Source organism: Saimiri boliviensis, chromosome 5 (genome assembly GCF_048565385.1).
Source record: "Saimiri boliviensis isolate mSaiBol1 chromosome 5, mSaiBol1.pri, whole genome shotgun sequence".
Taxonomy (NCBI): domain Eukaryota; kingdom Metazoa; phylum Chordata; class Mammalia; order Primates; family Cebidae; genus Saimiri; species Saimiri boliviensis.
Genome location: NC_133453.1, coordinates 83556110 through 83573140, shown reverse-complemented (window position 1 = coordinate 83573140; position 17031 = coordinate 83556110).

Here is a 17031-nt window from a genome sequence, read left to right as displayed (position 1 = left end):
CACCTGCAGAGACAGCCCTGGCTGCACCTGTGAGAGGCTGGTAAAGTCACATCAGAGGATGGCCATTCTAGGGTTACTAGGGATGGCCATGTCCCCACCGTCAGTGTGCCCACTGGACCCAGGGTTGCATGAAAGGTGAGGCCTGTTATCATCTCTACATGAACAGCAAGATTTCTGCAGTGGCGAGCAAGAGAGCCAAAAACCTGAGTGTTCTGGCCTGAAAAAGGAGATTTTGCACTGAAGATATTTCAGCAGTGAGCCAGAAGTCAAGAGTCTTTCATGGCTCTTGGCTGTACTGCTGCCTGGAGATAGACAGCAGTGTCCATCCAATTTGAGTGTCCTAAGAACGGGGACAAGGGTGTGGCAGGGAGCAGATAACATTTTTGCCTGCCCAGGACTTGGAGCTGGGGCAGCCTATTCCTCCTCTGCAGTGATATTGATAAATTTGACCTTTCCATCCTAATCAGGGCTAAGGCTTGTGCCTGATGTTGCAGCTTCCAAGGGCAGCCTTGGTGATGAAACTCAGCCCAGCTTTGTCCCCCAACTCAGGGACTGAAAAGGGAGTTCAAGCCATTGTGCATTCCACAAACCAGTCCATGTCCTGAGACAACTGAGAGCTTCACTAAGTAAAAAAAGATCAGGCATATTCCTGTCTGCTTTTGTTATAACCAGCTCTTACCCTTAGGCACCATCCACTGGCCTGGAGGTTGAACTGCATAACCCACTACAAAATCTGCTGACACAAGCCCACAACACTGGGAAACACAATAAGCTTCCTGAGACCTCCACCATCCCAGCGACACAGGAGGCAGTGACTCAGCTCACACACCTAGTCTATCACTATTATAGCCAGCATTTAAAAAAGCTGCCACACAAAAGTTATCTACAATCAAGTAACTTATACAGTCTTTGCCACTGAAAGCACCCAGAACCAAACCCAAATGTCCTTACACCACATACATTATAGTCACAGTATTAATCAGACAAAAAAAAAAAATCTTTCTTAAATGAAAAAATATGTACATTAAAAATAAGAGATAATTTATCCAGTTAAAAAGAAACCATAGAAACCACTTCGAATGTAAAGAAAACAGAATATTACAATACCCCAAAAGGATCATACTAACTCTCCAGCAATTCAATCTAAACAAAATGGCACTTTTGAAATATTAGTTAAATAATTTTAAATACTGATTTTTAAAAATCTTAAAGAAATTTAAGAGAATGTTGAAAACCAACACACACAAAAATGAGAAAAATAATTCAGGGTATGAATGATAAATTTGCTAGATATAAAGATATTAAAAACAAAAAACAAGCCAAACTTCTGGAATTCAAAAATTTATTGAAGGAATTTCAAACTATTGTTGAAATCTTTAGCAATAAACTAAACCAAGCGAAAGAATTTCCCAGAGCTTGAAGACAGGTCATTCCAATTAACTTAGGAAGACAAAAATAAAGAAAAATTAATTTTTGAATGAATAAAGTCTTTGAGTAGTGCAGGGTTATGCCAATAACCAAACCTACAAGTTATAGGTATCACTGAGGGAGAAGAAAGAGTACAAAGTTTGGAAAACTTCTTTGAGGAAATAATTGAAAGTTTCCTTAGAGACTTAGACATCCAGATATAAAGGCTCAAAGAATTTTACGAGATACACTGCAAGACAGACTTCACAAAGACATATAGTTATCAAATTACACAGAGTCAATATGAAGAAACAAGATCCAAAAGAACATGAGGGAAAAAAAGCATCTAATAACATATGAAGGAAATTCCATAAGACTAACAGTGGCTATTTTAGCAGAAACCTCACAAGCCAGAATAGATTGGGATTCAATTTTCAGATTCTTAAAGAAAAATGTTATCAATTATGAATTTTATATATTGCTAATGAAGCTTCATAAATAAAGGAGAAATAAAGTCTTTCTGGCCAAGAAAACACTAAGAGAGTTTGCCATCACCAGGCCAGTTATTCAAGAAAGGTTCAAGGGAATCTAAACCTTGACATGAAAGGTTGATAATCACCATCATAGAAACACTGAAATTATAAAACTCACAGATGTTATAAAATTGTAATTGAGACTACAAAGCAACTAGATGGCAACTGATATTAATGATAAAACAAAACATAACATCAATATTATCTTTGAAGATGCATGAATTAAATACTCAACTAAAAAGATATAGATTGATGGAATGGATAAAAAAAGATAGTATCAAACCATATCCTTCTTATAAGAAACCAGCCTAGTCATTAAAGGCAAATAGATTCAAAGTAAAGAATGGAAAAAGATATTTCAAACAATGGGAGACCCAAAGCAAACAGGATTAGCTACATTTATGTCAAATAAAACAGACTTTAAATCTGTAACAGTAAACAAAAACAAAGTCATTTTATAATAATAAAAAGATCAATTCAATGAGAAGATACAATAACCCCAAATATATGTGTACTCAACACTGGAATACCCAGAATGATAAATCAAATACTATGGTTTGGCTTTATGTCCCCAACAAAATCTCATCAACTAATGTTGAGAAAGAGACTTGCTTAGAAGTAATTGGATCATGGGGGTGATCTCCCTCATGCTGTTCTTGTGATAATGAGTGAGTTCTCATGAGAGCTAATGGCCTTAAAGTGTGGGCCTTCCATTTAATCTCTTTCTCCTGCCACCTTGTAAGATGTGCCTTGGTTTCCCTTCACCTTCCACCATGACTGTAAGTTTCCTGAGTGCTCCCCAACCATGCAGAACTGTGAGTCAATTAAACCTATTTACTTTGTAAATTATCCAGTCTCAGGTAGTATTTTTATAGTAGTGTGAAAACAGACTAACACAGAGAATTGGTACCAGCAGAGTTGGGTGCTGCTATAAAGAAAGAAGAAGGCAGGAAGATGTGGGAAAGTTTAAAACTCTCTAAAGACTTGTTGAATAGTTTTAAGCAAAATGCTGATAGTTATATAGACAATGAAGTCCAAACTGAGGTGGTCTCAGATGGAGATGAGGAAGTATCGGGGCTGAAGCAAAGGTTATTCTTGCTATGCTTTAGCTGAGAGACTGCAGCATTTTGCCCCTGCCCTCTCTAGGGAAAGTTCTTCTGTAGAATTCTGAACTTGAGAGAGATGATTTAGTGTATCTGGTGGGAGAAACATCTAAGCAGCAAAAGCATTCAAGAGGTGACCTGGCTTTTTTTTTTAAAGCATACAGTTTTATGTGTTTACAGAAAGATGGTATGAAATTGGAACTGACGTTTCAAAGAGAAGCAGAGCATAGAAGTTTGGAAACTTTACAGCCTGACCATGTGGTAGAAAAGAAAAACCCATTTTCTGGAGAGAAATTCAGGCAGACTGCAGAAATTTGCATAAATAATGAGGAGCCACTATTAATCACCATGACAATGGGAAAAATGTCTCCAGCACATTTCAGAGATCTTCAAGGTGACCCTTCCATCACAGGTCCAGAGGCCTAGGAAGAAGAAATAGTTTCTGTGGGCCAAACCCAGAGCCCCGCTGCTCTGTGCAACCTTGGGATTTGGTAATCTGTGTCCCAGATGAAAGCTTCAGCCATTACTAAAAGAGGTCAACATACAGTTCAGGCCATTGCTTCAGAGGGTGCAAGCACCAAGATATGGTGGTTTACACATAGTGTTGAAGGGAAAAATGGTTTTCTGATACAGGCTCAGGGCCCCACTCCTCTGTGCAGCTTCAGGACTCTGTGCTCTGCCTCCCAGCCAAAAGCTCCAACTATGGCTAAAAAAGGCCAAACAGCTCAGACTATTGCTTCGTAGGGTGCAATCTCCAAATCTTCATGGCTTACATGTGGTCTGGGGCCTGTGGGTGCACAGAAGACAGGAGTTGAAGTTTGGGAAACTTCACCTAGATTTCAGAGGATATATGGAAATGCCTGAATGTCTGGGCAGAAATTTACTGTAGGGGTGGATCCCTCATGGTGAACCTCTGCTAGGGCAGTGCAAAGAAGAAATGCAGGGTTGAAGTCCCCCTCACAGAGTCACCACTGGGGCACTGCCTAATGGAGCTGCAAGAAACAAGTAATCGTCCTCTAGGCCCCAGAAAGGTAGGTGCACCAACAGCTTGCACCATGCATCTTGAAAAGCCACAGGCACTCAATGACAGTCCACGAAAGCAGTCATAGCAACTGTACCCTGCAGAGCCACAGAGATGGAGCTTCCCAAGGTTGCGGGAGTGACTTCTTTGCATCAACATGCCCTAAATGTGAGACATGAAGTCAAAGGAGATTTTGGAGCTTTAAGATTTTTGTTTGTTTTGAGGCAGAGTCTCACTTTGTCACCCAGGCTGGAGTGGAGTGGCATGATCTCAGCTCACTGCAACTTCTGCTTCCCAGGGTCATGCTATTCTCCTGCTTTAGCTTCCCAAGTAAGTGGAATTACAGGTGTCCACCACCAAACTTGGCTAATTTTTGTATTTTTAGTTGAGACAGAGTTTCACTGTGTTGGCCAAACTGGTCTAGAACTCCTGACCTCAGGTGATATGCTTGGAGCTTTAAGACTTAATGACTGCCGGGGCAAGTTTTTGATTTGCATAGAGCCTGTGGCCCCTTTGTTTTGGCTAATTTCTCCCATTTGAAATGGGGACATTTATCTGATGCCAGCACTCCTAGTTGTATCATGGAAATAACTAACTTGTTTTAGATTTTTACCATCCTGTATGTAGAAGAAACTTGGCTTGTCTCAGATGAAACTTTGCACTTGGACTTTTGGATTAATGCTGGAATGAGCTAACACTTTGGTAAATTTTTGGGAAAAAAATGATTGGTTTAAAAATGTGGCAAAAAAATGAGAGGCCAATGTCAGAATAACATGGTTTGGCTTAAATTATATATGAAAGAGGAATATTAATAACTCTATAGATACTGGGAGAGGTAGAGAAATCACTCCTAAACTAGTATGCATATTGTCATGAAGGCAGAACAGTGTACTCTATGTGGAGCTCTGATTTTTTTTTTGTGAGCTCTCTATTTGTAGCATGAAAAGCAATGTTCTTTATAATTTAGATAAAAGTGGGGTGTTTTCTTACTAAACTGGAGACAAGTCACATTTTAACAGTGATTCAAAAAGCTGTACCTCCTAGCAGTATTCTCTCATCAATACATTTTTTCCCTTCTGTAGAGCTAATAATATGTTATAATTGTCTTACATAAATGTACTTACTCATATTTCTCATACACTATTACATGAACCCCTGGCCTTCTCTTCTCAGGACCAACGAATCACAGGTCCTTAGGCAGTTGCATGTTTTCCTCCAAAACTTTAATGAGGATGAGACTTAAACAAAAGAAGAACAAGAACAAACCAAACCCAAAGCTAACTGAAAAAAAAAAATTATAAAAGACATTAAAGCAGAGCTAAATGAAATTGAGACCAAAATAGAAAAATAAAAAGGATCTGAAACAGAGTTAAATGAAATTGAGACCAAAATATAAAAATAAAAAGGATCAATATAATTAAAAGAGAATCTTTTGAAAGAATAAATAAAATAGACTGCTAGCTAGATTAACCAAGAAAGGAAGAGAGAACTTCAAGTAAGAAAAATCAGTGATGAAAACAGAGACATTACAGTGATGCCATAGAAATATAAAGATCATGAGAGACTATTATGAACAGCTCTATAATCAAACTAGGAAACTTACAGAAAATGGATAAAGTCATAGGTGTCTTTAGTAAAGTTTCAGAATACAAAATCAATGTACAAATATCAGGAACATTTCTATACACCAATAATAACTAAGCTTTAAATCAAATTAATTCCAGTTACTATAGCTACAAAAAATAAATAAATAAATAAATAAACAAAATACCTAGCAATATATTTAACGAAGAAGGTGAAAGGTCTCTACAAGGAAAACTACAAACCACTGATGAATAAATTTAAAAACATCCTATGCTCAGGCATTGGAAGAATCAATATTGCTAAAATGACAATACTCCCTAAAGCTAACTACACATTCAGCAAAATTACTATCAAAATACCAGTCAGAAAATTTGCCTGGAATCTATAAAATCCTGAATAGCCAAAGAAAGTCTAAATGAAAAGAATAAAACTGGAGACACCACGTTATATGACTAAATTATACGATAAGGTTATAGTAACCAAAATAGCATGGTACTGGTGTAAAAATAGACACACAGATTAATGGACCAAAATAGAGAACCCCAAAATAAAGCCATACACCTATAACCAAGTGGTCTTTGACAAAGTCAACTAAAATGTATATTGGGGGAATGACACCCTATTCAACAAATTGTACTAGTAAAATTGCATTGTCATATGCAGAAAAATGAAACTAGATCCCCTTTCTCACCATATACAAAAATTAACTCAAGATAATTAAATACTTAAAATTTAAAATGTGAAACTACAAAAATTCCTAAAATAAAACCTAGGAGAAACTTCTGGACATTGACCTAGACAATGAATTTATGACTAAAACTTCAAAAGCACAAGCAACAACAACAAAAGTAGACAAATGGGACATACTTAAACAAAAGTGCTCTGCTCAGCAAAATAAATAATCAGCAGAGTAAAGAGGTAAGCTACAGAGGAGAGAATATATTTGCATCTGACAAAGAACAAGAATCCAGAATCTACAAGAAACTCAAACAACTCAAGAAAAAAATTAAATAAAACAAATAACTTCATTTAAAAATGAGTAAAAAACATTAAGACACTTCTTAAAAGAAGACATACACATTGCCAACAAACATATTTAAAAATGTTCAACATCATTAATGATAAGAACATGCAAATTAAAACCACAATGAGATATCATCTCATACATCAGAATGGCTATTCTCAAAAAGTCAAAAAACAAGGTGGTAGTGAGAATGTGGAGAAAAGGGAATACTTTGACACTGCTAGTGGGAATGTAAAAGCTCAACCTGTATAGAAAACAATATAGATTCTCAAAGGAAATAACTAAGAGTAGAACTACCATTTGACTCAGCAATATCACTAGTAGTATCTACCCAAGGGAAAAGAAATCTTTATATTTAAATAAATAAATAAATAAATAAGTAAAGGCTAGGCATGCTGGCCAATGCCTGTAATCCCAGCACTTTGGGAGGCTGAGGCAGGTGGATCATGAGGTCAAGAGATCAAGACCATCCTGGCCATCATGGTGAAACCCCATCTCTACTAAAAATACATAAAGTTACCCAGGCATGATGATGCATGCCTGTAGTCCCAGCTACTCAGGAGGCTGAGGCAGGGGAATCACTCGAACTCAGGAAGCAGAGATTGCAGTAGCTGAGATCGTGCCACTGCACTCCAGTATGGTGACAGAGCAAGACTCTGTCTCAAAAAAAAAAAAAAAAGACACTTGCACTTGTATGTTTACCACAGCCTTGTTCATAATAGCAAAGATATGAAATTGACCTAGTGTCCATCAACAGATGATTGAATAAAGAAAATGTGCTGTGTATATGTACAGACATACAAACACACACATATATGTACACATACAGCATGGAACACTATTCAGTCATAAAAAAGAATAAAATCATGTCTTTTGCAGCAACATGGATGCAATCACAGGCCATTAAATTACAGGAAATAAGTCAAACCAAAAGTTAGAACTGACTTGTTCTCATGCATAGGTGGATGCTAAATATTGTTTACATATAGTCATAGAGAGTTGAATAATAGACATTGGTGACTTAAAATGGTAAATGGTGGGAGGGAGTGGGTTTGGAAATTATTTACTGAGAACCAGGTACACTGTTCTCTTGATGTTTAAACTACAAGCCCAGTCTGTTGTTTAATTTCCACGTATATGTAACTTTCTCTAATTTGTGTTATTTGCCATTATTTTATTGTAGTCAGAAAACATACTTTACATTATTTGTATTCTTTGGAACTGAGTTTTTTCAAAAAATGACATAGCATAATAGCTATCTTAGAGAATATTCCCTGTGTACTTGAAAAGAATATGTATTTTTCAGTTTGAATGAGTTGTTCTACAAATATCTATTAGATTTCATTTATTTATAATGTTGTACAAGTATTATTTTTTGTTGGTCTTCTGTGTATTTGATATATCTGTTATGAAAACTGGAGATCTGGGTTCTCTATTAGTGTTCAATTATCTATGTCACATTTCATTTCTGTCAGTTTTTGCTTTACGTATTTTGTTACTCTGTTATTAGGTCCATATATGTGTGTAATTGTATTATCTTTCTGATGGATTATTTTATCATTACAAATACCTTCCTTTATATCTAGTAACATTATTTGTTTTGAAATCTATTTTGTTTATTGTTATTATAGTCACTTCATGATTTTCCCTTTGCATAAATCTTTTTCCATCATTTTTTAAATTGATTTATATATTTAAATCTCAAATGTATTAAATCTCAAGATCTTAGTTTTTAATAACATCTAAAAATTCCTGATTATTAATTGGAATATTTTATTCATGAATATTTACTGTTACTATTGACATAATTGACACATTTTACCTTTTTTTTTTTAATATCTCCTATACTTTTGCCTCCTCTATTCCTCTTTTACTGCTTTTTTTTGCATCAGGTAAATATTCTCTCGGATTATTTCAATTTTTTATAAATTATTTACTCTATTGTTTAAGTTATTTCCATAGTGGCTGCTTTCAGGCTTATGATACAGATATTAACTTATAAGAAATGTCTTTATATTTATACAAACTTAATTTTGTTGAAATAAGAAGACATTACTCCTTATACTATTTTCTTTCTCTTTTGTGAATTACTCTTAAACATTCTACACTTATAATTTCTACAAACCCAATGATGCTTATTAAAATCATAGCTTTATATAGTAAAACTACTTTAAAGAAGCTAGGCCGGGGGTGGTGGCTCAAGCCTGTAATCCCAGCACTTTGGGAGGCCGAGGTGGGTGGATCACGAGGTCAAGAGATCGAGGCCATCCTGGTCAACAAGGTGAAACCCCGTCTCTACTAAAAATACAAAAAGTTAGCTGGGCATGGTGGTGCATGCCTGTAATCCCAGCTACTTAGGAGGCTGAGGCAGGAGAATTGCCTGAGCCCAGGAGGCGGAGGTTGCGGTGAGCCGAGATCGCGCCATTGCACTCCAGCCTGGGTAACAAGAGCGAAACTCCGTCTCAAAAAAAAAAAAAAATTAAAAAAAAAAAAAAAAAGAAGCTAAGGGAAGAAGGGTGAGCAAATATATATCCATAGCTTTTGTTATGTTAACATTCTCATCCATCATTTGTGGTTCTGTTTGTTTATTTCCATGGATTTGAGTTTTAATTTGTAGTAATTTCCTTAGCCCAATACAACTTTGCATCCAACCCACATGTTCTGTGCTGTTATTGGCCAGTGTATTACAATTTCATATGTTATAAGTCCAACAATACTGTATACACATATAGCGTATGTATGTGTGTGTATATATTATTTGTATATATATATATATTTACTAAATAGATATCTGTGTACCTATTTAGTAAATATATAAATTTATAAATTTATAAACATATATATATTTATATAGGTATGTATGTACCTATTTAGTAAATATATAAATTTATAAATTTATAAATATATATACATATATATTTACTAAATAGGTATGTGTGTACACATACACAGACTAGGCATTCTTAATTCAAAAAATTCAAATCTTGGATGCTTCAAAATCCAGAATTTTTTGAGCACTCACATGATGCCACAAGTGGAAAATTTCACACCTAACTTCATGTGATGGGTCACAGTTGAAACACAACCCCACAACACACAGTTCACTCACAATCTCCGAGAGTGTTACTATACAGTAAGTACCCTTTTAATCAAGACACAGCATTGCAGCTGGAGCCTGAAAGCCTGCTGTTTTTTCCTGTTGATGTTTAAGAGCCTACACAGGTATTCTGGTGCAGCTAATGTGCTGCTTAGTTACCATGAATACATAATTTTTTCACTATGTTAATGGTATGTCATACTTTTTACTATTAGCACATATGTGTGACTAAGTATAAGAAAATAATTAGTTATTGGTAGCATGGAAATTGAGATTCATTGGTCTATATATCTGTTTTGTAGCATAGTTTGAAGTCAGGTAGTGTGATGTCTCCAGATGTGTTCTTTTTGCTTAAGATTGTCTTGGCTATCCGAGTTCTTTTTTGGTTCCATATGAAGGTTAAAGCGTTTTTTCCAGTTCTGTGAAGATCAATGGTAGCTTGATGGGGATAGAGTTGAATCTATAAATTATTTTGGGCAGTATGGCTATTTTCACAATGTTCATTCTTCCTAACCATGACTGTGGAATGTTTCTCCATCTGTTTTTGTCCTCTATTATTTCCTTGAGGAGTGGTTTGTAGTTCTCCTTGAAGAGGTCTTTCACATCCGTTGTTAATTGTATTCCTAGGTATTTTATTCTCTTTGTAGCAATTGCGAATGTGTGTGCACTCATGATTTGGCTCTCTGTTTAACTGTTATAGGTGTATACGAATGCTTTTGATTTCTACAAATTGATTTCTCATCCTGAGACTTTGCTGAAACTGCTTATTGGCTTAAGGAGATTTTATGCTGAGACGATAGGGTCATCTAAATATACAATGATGTTGTCTGCAAATAGAAACAATTTGACTTCCTCTTTTCCTAACTGAATACTCTTTATTTCTTTTTCTTGCCTGATTGCTCTGGCCAGAAATTCCAATACTGTATTCAATAGGAATGATGAGACAGGGCATCATTGTCGAGTGCCAGTTTTCGAGGGGAATGCTTCCAGTTTTTGCCCATTCAGTTTGACATAGGCTTTGGGCTTGTCATGAATAGCTTTTATTATTTTGAGATACCTTCCATCAATATCCAGTTTATTGAGAGTTTTTAGCACAAAGCGCTGTTGAATTCCGTTGAAGGCCTTCTCTGCATCTATTAAGATAATCATGTGGTTTTGTCTTTGGTTCTATTTATAACACCACACATCTGCAACCATCTGATCTTTTACAAACCTGACAAAAACAAGCAATGGGGAATGGATTCCCTGCTTAATAAATGGTGTTGGGAAAACTGGCTAACCATGTGCAGAAAGCAGAAACTGGACCTCTTCCTTACACCTCACACTAAAATTAACTCCAGATGGATTAAAGATTTAAACATAAAACCTAACTCCATAAAAACCTTATGAGGAAACCTAGACAAAATCATTCAGGACATAGTCATAGGCAAGAACTTCATGACGAAAACACCAAAAGCAATGGCAACAAAAGCCAAAACAGACAAATGAGATCTAATTAAACTTAAGAATCTCGATACATCAAAAGAAACAATCATTCGAGTGAACAGGCAACCCACAGAATGGGAAAAAGTTTTTGCAATCTACCCAGCTGACAAAGGGCTAATATCCAGAATCTTCAAATAACTAAAGCAGATTTACAAGAAACAAGCAAAAAAAAAAAAAAAACCCATTCAAAAGTGGGCAAACATATATGAACAGACTCTTTTCAAAAGAAGACATTTATGAGGCCAACAAAAATGAAAAAAAAATGCTCATCATCCCTGGGCATTACAGAAATGCAAATCAAAACCACATTGAGATAGCTTCTCACAACAGTTAGAATGGTGAACATTAAAAAATCTGGAGACAACAGATGCTAGAGAGGATGTGGAGAAATAGGAACACTTGTACACTGTTGGTGGGAGTGTAAATTAGTTCAGCCATTGTGGAAGACAGTGTGACAATTCCTTAAGGATCTAGAAAAAGAAATTCCATTTGACCCAGCAATCCCATTACTGGGTATATACCCAAAGGAATATAAATCATTTTATTATAAAAACAAATGCACACGTATGTTTATCATGGCACTGTTTACAATAGCAAAGACCTAGAACCAACCAATATGCCCATTGATGATAGACTGGACAAATAAAATGTTGCACATATACACCATGGAATACTATGCAGCCATAAAAAATGATGAGTTCATGACATGGATGAATTTGAAAACCATCATTCTCAGCAAACTGACACAAGAACAGAAAATCAAACACCATATGTTCTCACTCATTAGCGAGTGCTGAACAGTGAGAACATATGGACACAGGGAGAGGCACATCACAAACTAATGTCTGTTGTTGGGGGCTAGGGGAGCGGAAGCCAGGGTGGGGAAGTTGGGGAGTGATAACATGGGAAGAAATGCCAGATATAGGTGATGGGGGTATGGAGGCAGCAAACCACCTTGCCATGTATATACCTATGCAAAAATCCTACATGATCTGCACATGTACCCTATAACCTAGAGTACAATAAAAACAAAAGAAAAAAAATTTGAGATTCAGGAATGATTGTGATGCCAACAAAAACAGATATTCCACATGAGTGGCTGAGATAGTGACACTTTTGCTTTCTGAGCTTCAATGTATAGAAACTTTGTTTCATACACAAAATTACCAAAAATATTGTACAAAATTACCTTCAGGCTACATGTATAAGGAATATATGAAACATAAATAAATTTTGTTTACACTTGGGTCTTATCTACAAAATATCTCATTATGTTTATGCAAATACTCCAAAATTAAAAAAAAAAAATCTGAAATCTGAAACACTTCTGTTTTCATGCATTTTGGATAATGAATACTCAATCTATACATACATTTTCTCTGAATCTTTATTTTGAATACATTATTTTTGAAGACATTATTTTAAATTAATGTCTTCAAATTTTCTAATTTTTTCCTCTGCCTGTTAAAATCTACTATTGAGCCCTGCCAGTAAATGTTTCATTTTAGTTATTGCAATTCTTAGTGTCAGCTTTTTCTATTTTTAAAAAATAATTTCTGTTTTTATTGATGTTCCCTATCTAATGCAACACTTTTATTACAGTTTACTTCTTTAATAATGGTTTTCTTTTGCACTTTGAACATAGTTATATGGGCTACTTTGAAGTATTTCTCTATTATACACAATTTCTTTCTTTTTTATTACATTTTAGGTTTGGGGGTACACGTGAAGAACATGCAAGATTGTTGCATACGTACACACCTGGCAGTGTGGTTTGCTACCTTCCTTCCCCTCACCTGTATCTGTCATTTCTCCCCATGCTATCTCTCCCCAACTCCCCACACCCATACTTCCTCCATTTCCCCCCAACAGACCCCAGTGTGTAGTGCTCCCCTCCCTGTGTCCATGTGTTCTCATTGTTAAACACCTGCCTATGAGTGAGAACATGTGGTGTTTGATTTTCTGTTCTTGTGTCAGTTTGCTGAGAATGATGGTTTCCAGGTTCATCCATGTCCCTACAAAGGACACGAACTCATCATTCAATGGCAACAAAAGCCAAAATAGACAAATGGGACCTAATCAAATTCCACAGCTTCTGCACAGCAAAAGAAACAGTCAGTAGAGTGAATTGGCAACTAACAGAATGGGAAAAAATTTTTGCAGTCTACCCATCTGACAAGGGGCTGATATCCAGAATTTACAAAGAACTAAAAGAGATCTACAAGAAAAAAAACAAACAAGTCCATTCAAAAGTGGGCAAAGGATATGAACAGACACTTTACAAAAGAAGACATACAGGAGGCCAACAAACATATGAAAAAATGCTCATCATCACTGGTCATTAAAGAAATGCAAATCAAAAACAAAACCACATTGAGATATCATGTCACACCAGTTAGAATGGCAATCATTAAAAAATCTGGAAACAACAGATGCTGGAGAGGATGTGGAGAAATAGGATCATTTTTACACTGTTGGTGGGAGTGTAAATTAATTCAACCATTGTGGAAGACAGTGTGGCGATTTCTCAATGACCTAAAAATAGAAATCCCATTTGACCCAGCAATCCCATTACTAGGTATATATCCAAAGGATTATAAATCATTCTACTATAAGGTTACATGCACACAAATGTTCATTGCAGCTCTGTTTACAATAGCAAAGACCTGGAACCAACCCAAATGCCTATCGATGATAGACTGGATAGGGAAAATGTGGTACATATACACCATGGAATATTACGCAGCCATTATACACAATTTATATTGTTTCTCATTGGAAGTACTTTTTCCTTGTTTTTATTCCAGTATTTGGCTCATCCTTTCACATTTCACATGTATCTTTTTTTTTTTTTTGGAAACTGAACATTTTAGATAATGTTGTGTAGCAATTTTCCTCTCAATTCCAGAGCTTGTTATTGATATTTTCTTCTTTACTTGTTTAGCAACTGGCTGGGTTGTTTTAGTGAAGTCGGTGTGATGTTGCTTTTCAGGGGATACAGTTTTTGGTAAGCCCAAAGTCAATCTGGGTTGACAGTGTCTTCAACAGGGTTCTCTTTATCTCTCCTTATCACACCAGATGTTAAGCTCCACCAATTGCTGGCTCGTTGCTCTGCTGTTTACTGTATGGAGCCAGCCCTACATCACCTGTGGGTACCCTGAGTTTGGTGGAGACAAAAGAATGAGAAAAAGACAGATTAAGAGAGAAAATGGGACCAGGGGGCATCACTTTATTACTCTGGAGGAAACAGTGAAGGCCCCTAGCTCTCATCATCCACACTATTTATTGATTACAGTCACTTTGATCTATAGGGTAGTGGTGGAGTGATGGTGGAGTGAATCAGTGAGTTGGAAGTGAATCAGTGAGCTGGAACTGGTGCGTCAGCTTAAGGACTGAGAACAGTGGTGGTTTGGTAGTTCCACAAACCAAGAATATGTGATTATCTTTAGCCTATTATCTATATGAAGCTGATGGATCTCGGGCCTTACAAGGAACCTACAAGTCTGGCTATGTCATAGTGCTATGAGGGTTTTATGTCCTTGAGCACAATGTTTATGGTAACAGAGCCAAGGTCACCCTGCACTGGAACATGAGGCATAGAGAGGCTTTCCTCCTCAGAGGCCTCATGCAGACTTCCACAGTTTGTTGTTCCTTGTTTATATGTTACTCATAACCAATTTATGTAGGCACTCTGTAAATCCTTTCTCCTTTGATGCTTTTCCCAACATTTACAATAATATCCCAGGACACAAATTGTTCCACAGAACAATCAATCAAATTAGACTCCTTGAAGGTGTAGTTCCGAAGGTCAGTGTTTGAGATTTGTACTGACACTAGAAGGGATCTTCCAAGTTATTTCTCCATTTCTTTCCAATAAGCTAGCTTCTCTAAGAATAGCTCATATTTCCCATTAATGTATTAATTTTGCTTTTTGCCTACCTTTTCAATTGCTTTTTACCTAGACTTCTACTGTTTTTGAGAGTGCGCCATTGCCTAACTTTTTTGTGTTCTGCTGCAAATGAAGTTCCTTGCTTTGAAGAGAACTTCGAAGTTCTCTGTTCTATGGCTTGCTTGTTTTCTCAGACAAAATATTAACCAAGTGTTTAGTGTTGGGAGAGGAAAAATGTCACTTCTCTCTAAGTGACACCCCAATTGAAGAGCCAGATACCCTAAATATCCACCAGATACCCTAAATCATCTCTCTCAACTTCTAAGTTTCCCAGTTATCTAGGGCAGGAGCAAAATGCCACCAGTTTATTTGATGAAACATAGCAAATGCCACCTTGCTCCAGTTCCTGATAAATTCCTCATCTTAATCTGATGCCACCTCAGTCTGGAGTTTATTGTGCATGTCACTAACAGGATTTTGGTCAAAACCATTCAACAAGTCTCTAGGAAGCTCCAAACTTTCTTGCATCGTCCTGTCTTCTTTTGAGCTCTCCAAACTATTCCAACCTCTGCCCATTATCCAGTTCCAAAGTTTCTTCCACATTTTCAAGTATCTTTTTAACAGTACTCCACTCTCTGCAGTACCCTTTATTGTGTTAGTTAATTTCATGCTGCTATAAAAAACTTCCCAAGACTGGGTAATTTTTAAAGAAAAGACGTTTAATTGACTCACAGTTCCTCACAGCTGGGGACGCCTCAGAAAATTTACAACTATGGCAGAAGGGGAAGCAAGTACATCTTACAGGGCACCAGGCAAGGCATGTGAAGGAGGAACCATCAAACACTTATAAAACTATCAGATGCCATAAAAATTCACTACTATTATGATAATAGCATGGGAAAACCACCCTCATAATCCAATCACTTCCCTGTCTCAACACGTGGGGATTATAGATCCCTCCCTCAAATTGTGGGGATTATAATTTGAAATAAGATTTGGGTAGGGAGACAGAATCAAACCATATCAATATTCAAACCACAATTTTGGGTAAATGACTCCAGTTCTACTGTAGTTCAACTCCATCATAAAGCATTCCCTACATTCTGAGTGCATATATTACCAACTACATGTTATCAACTGGAGCATATACACTGTAGTTTACAAAACAATTTATTTGTTTTGTGCATATGAGTCTTATTTTTCACGTTAGTTATGAGTAAGATTATGAGTTTCCTAAAGAAAAAGGTCTTTGAGATTTCTTTTTACCCCTCTTGACAAGGTAACCCATAGTACTTAGTGAAATGCTTAAAATATTGAAACAATCAATAAATGCCTCTTGATTGATTAGCCATTGACTGAGAACCTGTCGTCTGTCTGCTATTTAGCTGCTGGCATTTTCTATGTATTTCCCTTCCAGCTTTGATGATGATGTTCATTCAATAGAGACAGATTTCTTTGCAAGTAATTATATTGCCTTTTAGATTCTCCTTGAAGGAAGAGTGGGTCATCTGTGTTAAAGACCTAGTATTAACACAAGAAACATGGGCTGAAAAAAAAGTTTCCTAATGGCAAAATAAAATCTTTGAAGAGATTGCAGCAAATAATAATGGAGAAAGCAGTCCACAGGCAATGACACCTTTGGATCGCCTCATACCTAGTCAATCTTCTAATCATACGCTGTAGAATGCTAACCACAAAACAGACATACTGTGATTATCTGTAAACATTAGAGGATATAGCATCGAGTTGTATTGCCTCTACCAGGACTCTAAGCCGTAAACTTGTAAGTACATTAGAAGCCGACACTCTTAGCAGACTTTGCTGAATTGCTGGCAGCATCAACATCTGATCGATATGCATGTTCACCAGCCAAGCTGACTAGTACATC